The sequence below is a fragment of the Triticum dicoccoides genome, chromosome 5B, assembly GCF_002162155.2.
Source record: "Triticum dicoccoides isolate Atlit2015 ecotype Zavitan chromosome 5B, WEW_v2.0, whole genome shotgun sequence".
NCBI lineage: Eukaryota > Viridiplantae > Streptophyta > Magnoliopsida > Poales > Poaceae > Triticum > Triticum dicoccoides.
Window position 1 is genome coordinate 693,477,032 of NC_041389.1, and position 6,584 is coordinate 693,483,615.

Below are 6,584 nucleotides of genomic sequence, written 5' to 3' on the forward strand. Positions count from 1 at the left end.
AAAGTTGCCACAGGTGAAACTATCAAGTTCACTATTGAATCTGAAGAAGAGGCAGCTGGTGAGGACAAGAAGAAGAAGAGGGAAAGAACAACAACTAAAGTTCTTGGAAAATCTTCAATGGTGGATCTGATGATGAAGAGGAAGAGGATGCTGCTCCAGCACCTAAGGCACAGAAGCTCATGGGAGATGCTATTAAGTCAGGGGCTACTGCTAAGCCCAAAATTGTTGCTCTAGTTCCCAAGACTACACCCAAGAGGAGTACCAAGAACATACCTACTGAGGAGAAGAATAAGGCCCCAGTGCCTGAAGTTGAAGAAGAGGAAGCTGAAGCCCAAGTGGTAAGGAAGCTCAAACCCAAGATTCCAGACCATAATGATGCACATCCTGTTGCAGAGGATATGAGGATCAGGAAGGATGCAGGACCGATACAGTGGAGGAAGGCTGACCCATATGCTATAAGGAGGAGAACAGCTGTAGATTACATGTTCGATGCAAAGGAACAACAAGATTTCTATAAGACAATCCTGCTTGACAAGAAGCCCATAGTGTGTGACATGAGATGGGTTGACTGGACCTACATTAGGGAGAATGAGGACCACTTCCCAGGTGTTTATGACAGCTTCAAGGCCTGTGAAGTTGACAAGTTTGTTGGCCAGAAGCTCACAAAGTGGAATGATGAGCTGATCATGTAATTCTACTCTACTACTCACTTCTATCCAGATGGCAGAATTGTATGGATGTCAGAGGGTACAAGGTACCAGTCTACAGTTGATGAGTGGGCTAGATTGATCAATGCCCCAGAAGCTCATGAAGATGACTTGGATGTCTATGCCAAGAAGAAGAAGGATCATAACTCAATGGCTAGCATGTACAAGGAGATTCCTGATGCAGACCTGGAGACTCACAAGTTTGGCTCGGTGAAGCACTTGTTGTCAGGGCTGCCTACTATCAATACCATTCTGAGGCACACTCTGTTGCCAAAATCTGGAGATCACTGAATGATAAGAGGACACTCCATAAACTTGCTCCATATATTTGATGTCCCTCAAAAGTTCAAAGTGATGAGTCTGATTGTGGAAACAATCAAGAGGACAACTGTAGATCAGAAGAGGTCTTGTGGGTATGCTCCACAAATTCATGTGCTCATCAACTCCAAGATGGGCACAGGCACATATCTGTTGGACAAGGAGCATTTACCCCTCAGGCCAGATTTTGAGGATAACATTGTTGTCATGAATGAGGAAGATCCATCATCAGTGCAAGCTCATGAAAAGAGAGAGAAGGCAAGGGCAGAGAAAGCTGCAAAGATGCCAACAGCTGAAGAGGCATCTCAGGTGTTCTTGAAGAGCAAGCAAGATCAGCTTGGGTATATGATCCAATCCACCTTGAGGATTGAGAAGGGCTTGGCCACCCTGGCTCAAAACCAGGAGAGCTTGGAGAGGATCATTGAGCGGAAATTCTATGATCTTGATGTCAAGGTAATTGAGATTCAGTCAGTGGTTGAGCAACTTCAGGAGGAAGTGGAGGAGAAGAAAGGCAAGTCTACTACAGATGCTTTCACTAGAGTACCAAGAAGTCAGAGGTCTGTTGCAGTGCCTGTTCCAGATACAAGAGCTACTACATCTGCACCAGCAGCCACAGCTTCAGTGCCACCAGCTCTAGCAGCCACTCCACTAGCTCCGGCTACATCAACAGAAGCTTTCATCCTTGGAGTCATCTCTACACCACCTCATGAAGACCAAGCGTGAGAGACGCATAGCACTATGCATATTTTTTACTTTTTGGTAACTTGTTGCCAAAGGGGGAGAAATATGTATAGATCATAGTCTTCGAGAGAGAGAGTGTTGCTTTTTGTCTCTCTTTGCGCTTTATTTGCTTGAACTTTATTGTGTGTTTGCCTGATACACTATGTCTTTTGTGAGATATTTGGATGATCATGTGTTTGATCATATTCTACCTTTAATGTGTGCTTGAATGATATTGTCCTTCATACGCATTTATGATCATTCACTTTGCTTGGTGATGAGTGCATGTTTTCAATTGCTATCATTTTGAGCGCTCCACCAAAGATGTATGTGGCATGGAAGAGTGACCCATGATCCTAACACATGTGCATTTACAGTCCAAACAAATTTTAAATAATGCGCAAATTTAGGGGGAGCTCTTGTTTGTTACATACTTCTCAAAGCGACAATGTATTTCAATCTTATTATCATTTGTCCAAGCTTTGATCTATATGTTGTCATCAATTACCAAAAAGGGGGGATTGAAAGTGCAACTATCCCTGGGTGGTTTTGGTAATGATTAACAACATATAGCTCATTGAACTAATGCCACTTCAAGATAAATATTTCAGGAAAGTTCAATGATTGGCATGGCATGGATAAGGAATGTGGACCCCTCGAAATGCTAAGGACAAAAGATTGGCTCAAGATCTGAATTCCAAGACTCTACATTTTCTATTTTAGTGATCCAAGATCACATTGAGTCTATAGGAAAGCCAATACTATTAAAAGGGGATGAGGTGTTGCTTAATGGCTTGCTTGCTCAAAATGCTTAGTGATATGCTCCAAAAGCCCTCAACCACTTTCTCATTTCCACATATGTCCCAAACCAAAAGTCAAACTCGGCCCCACCGATTTGATCCATCTGGCGCCACTGAGTTCATTTGACATAGTGCTACGTCTTGAGCTTGCGTTGGTTTTCCTTGAAGAGGAAAGGGTGATGCAGCAATAGTAGCGTAAGTATTTCCCTCAGTTTTTGAGAACCAAGGTATCAATCCAGTAGGAGGCTCCTCAAAAGTCCCACGCACCTACACAAACAAACAAAGAACTCGCAACCAACACAATAAAGGGGTTGTCAATCCCTTGACGGCCACTTGCGAAAGTGAGATCGGATAGAGATAGTATGATAAGATAAATATATTTTTGGTATTTTATAATATAGATTGGAAAAGTAAAGATGCAAATAAAAGTAGATTGAAAGCTTATATGATAAAAGATAGACCCGGGGGCCATAGGTTTCACTAGTGGCTTCTCTCAAGATAGCATAAGTATTACGGTGGGTGAACAAATTACTATCGAGCAATTGATAGAAAAGAAAATAATTATGAGATTATCTAGGCATGATCATGTATATAGGCATCACGTCCGCGACAAGTAGACCGACTCCTGCCTGCATCTACTACTATTACTCCACACATCGACCGCTATCCAGCATGCATCTAGAGTATTAAGTTCATAAGAACATAGTAACGCATTAAGAAAGATGACATGATGTAGAGGGATAAACTCATGCAATATGATATAAACCCCATCTTTTTATCCTCGATGGCAACAATACAATACGTGCCTTGTTGCCCCTGCTGTCACTGGGAAAGGACACCACAAGATTGAACCCAAAGCTAAGCACTTCTCCCATTGCAAGAAAGATCAATCTAGTAGGCCAAACCAAAGTGATAATTTGAAGAGACTTGCAAAGATAACTCAATCATACATAAAAGAATTCAGAGGATATTCAAATATTTCTCATAGATAAACTTGATCATAAACCCACAATTCATCGGATCTCGACAAACACACTGCAAAAAGAGTTACATCAAATAGATCTCCAAGAAGATCGAGGAGAACATGGTATTGAGATCCAAAAAGAGAGAAGAAGCCATCTAGCTAATAACTATGGACCCGAAGGTCTGTGGTAAACTACTCACAACTCATCGGAGGGGCTATGGTGTTGATGTAGAAGCCCTCCATGGTCGATTCCCCCTCCGGCAGAGCGCCGGCGAGGGCTCCAAGATGGGATCTCGCAGATACAGAAGGTTACGGCGGTGGAATTAGGTTTTCGTTGGCTCCCTGGATGTTCTCGGGGTACGTGGGTATATATAGGAGGAAGAAGTAGGTCGATGGCCGCCTGAGGGGCCCACGAGATAGGGGGCGCGCCCTGTAGGGGTGGGCGCGCCCTCCACCCTCGTGGCCGCCTCGGCTGCTTCTTGACTTGCACTCCAAGTCCTCTGGATCACGTTCGTTCCAAAAATCACGCTCCCGAAGGTTTCATTCCGTTTGGACTCCATTTGATATTCCTTTTCTTCGAAACACTGAAATAGGCAAAAAAACAGCAATACGGGCTGGGCCTCCTGCTAGTAGGTTTGTCCCAAAAATGATATAAATGTGTAAAGTAAAGCCCATAAACATTCAAAATGGGTAATATAATAGCATGGAACAATCAAAAATTATAGATATGTTGGAGATGTATCACATAGCCACTGCCAGAAACCCTAGTCACTTCGGTCTCACCGATAGGGATCTCGGTCTCACCGAGATGGTGTTGCAAACTCTATGTTTCCCTTCGTAACATTTCAGTCTAACTGAGATGAGCGATCGGTCCCACCGAGTCTACAATGCAAACTCCATGTTTCCTTTTCGTAACGCTTCAATCCCACCGAGACGAGCGAATCGGTCCCACCGAGTTTGCCTGACCAACTCTCTGTTAGCTTATTACCAAAGTCGGTCCAACCGAGTTTGAGTAATCAGTCCAACAGAGATTACGTTATGCCCTAACCCTAATGATATCGGTCCCACCGAGCTGACATGTCGGTCCCACCAAAATTGCCTAATGGTCACATATGTACTGAATCGGTCCGACCGAGTTAATGTGTGTAACGGTTAGATTTTGTGTGGAGGCTATATATACCCCTCCAGCCTCTCCTCATTCGTGAGGGAAGCCATCAGATCGTGCCTACACTTCCACTACCCATTTTCTGAGAGCGAGCCAGCTACTCATGTGTTGAGACCAAGATATTCCAATCCAACCATATGAATCTTGATCTCTAGCCTTCCCCAAGTTGCTTTCCACTCAAATCATCTTTCCACCAAATCCAATCCTATGAGAGTGAGTTGAGTGTTGGGGAGACTATCATTTTAAGCACAAGAGCAAGGAGTTCATCATCAACACACCACCTATTATCTTTTGGAGAGTGGTGTCTTCTAGATTGGTTAGGTGTCACTTGGGAGCCTCCGACAAGATTGACGAGTGAACCAAGGAGTTTGTAAGGGCAAGGAGATCGCCTAATTTGTGAAGATCTATCCTAGTGAGGCAAGTCCTTCGTGGGTGATGGCCATGGTGAGATAGACAAGGTTGCTTCTTCATGGACCTTTCGTGGGTGGAGCCCTCCGTGGACTCGCGCAGCCGTTACCCTTCGTGGATTGAAGCCTCCATCAACGTGGATGTACGATAGCATCACATATCGGAACCACGACAAAAACATATATGTCTCCTATAGCGTTTGCACTCTCCAAACCCTTCTCTTTACATTCTTGCAAGTTGCATGCTTTACTTTCCGCTGCTTATATACTCTTTGCGTGCTTGCTTGAATTGTGTTAAGATTGCTTGACTTGTTTTAAGTTGTTACAATCTGCCAAGAACTAAAATTGGGATAAGGTTAAGTTTTTATTTGGTCAAGTAGTCTAACCACCCCCCTCTAAACATACTTTCGATCCTACAGAGAGACACTACAGGAAATAGCTAGTTTGCTGTCAGGCTTGTAAAGACGGCAAAGGCAGTATTACAGACGGCAAAGAGTTTGTCGTCAGCTGGTTGACGGCAAAGTGTGTGGGCAAAGGCTAAATCGACAAAGAATACTTTGCCATCAACTTTTTATCAGACAGATAGCAAAGATTTTGCCGTCAGCCAGACTACAGTTTGCCGTCTGCCACAAAAATAACAGACGGCAAAGTTTGCATCTTTTGCTATGAGGCGATTTCGTCTTTACCGTCAGTTGACTCCATCTTTGCCATCATGCTCGAACCCACAGACGGCAAAGAGATTTTGTTTTGTTTAAATATAAAATCCAACAATGCATAGGTGGACACGCTAAGGAAACATACTCGGTGAAGGAAAAGCATGCGGTCAAGGAAACGTATGACCCAAAACTGCTTAAGTGCTTATATAGGACAAATGTTTCCTACAAGTAGTGGTAGTTACCATCACTTGTGTTTTGTATGTTGTATGTAGTATCTATCGAAGCCGAGAATATGTACGTGCAGTATGTAGTATATAACAATAATTAGGTATAGTATATATACAAATTTTTAGGTAGTATGTACCATTTTTTGAGTATACTCTTTTTTACGTACAAATATGTACGAATTTCACAAATATAACAAAAATTATGGGCTCATATGTAATTTTTTTCATGTAACTTGTTTTGAAATATCTTAGATATAATATATGAACGTATTTAAAATAATAAAATAGTATATATAGTACCACATGCTAGTATATGAGATATGTGGGGTAACTACCACCGGGTGGTAGGATGGATTTTCCCTATATATATATATATATATATATATATATATATATATATATATATATATATATATATATATACACTACCGGGTGTAGTTACTCCCACTTTTGTTTCATACGTTCTAGGTAGTACCTATCATATGGGAGAGTATGTACGCATAGTATGTAGTATGTAAGAATGTTTAGGTAGTATATATACTATTTTTTAGGTAGTATGTAACATATTTTGAATATACTCTTTGTATGTACAAATATGTACGTATTTTACAAATATTATA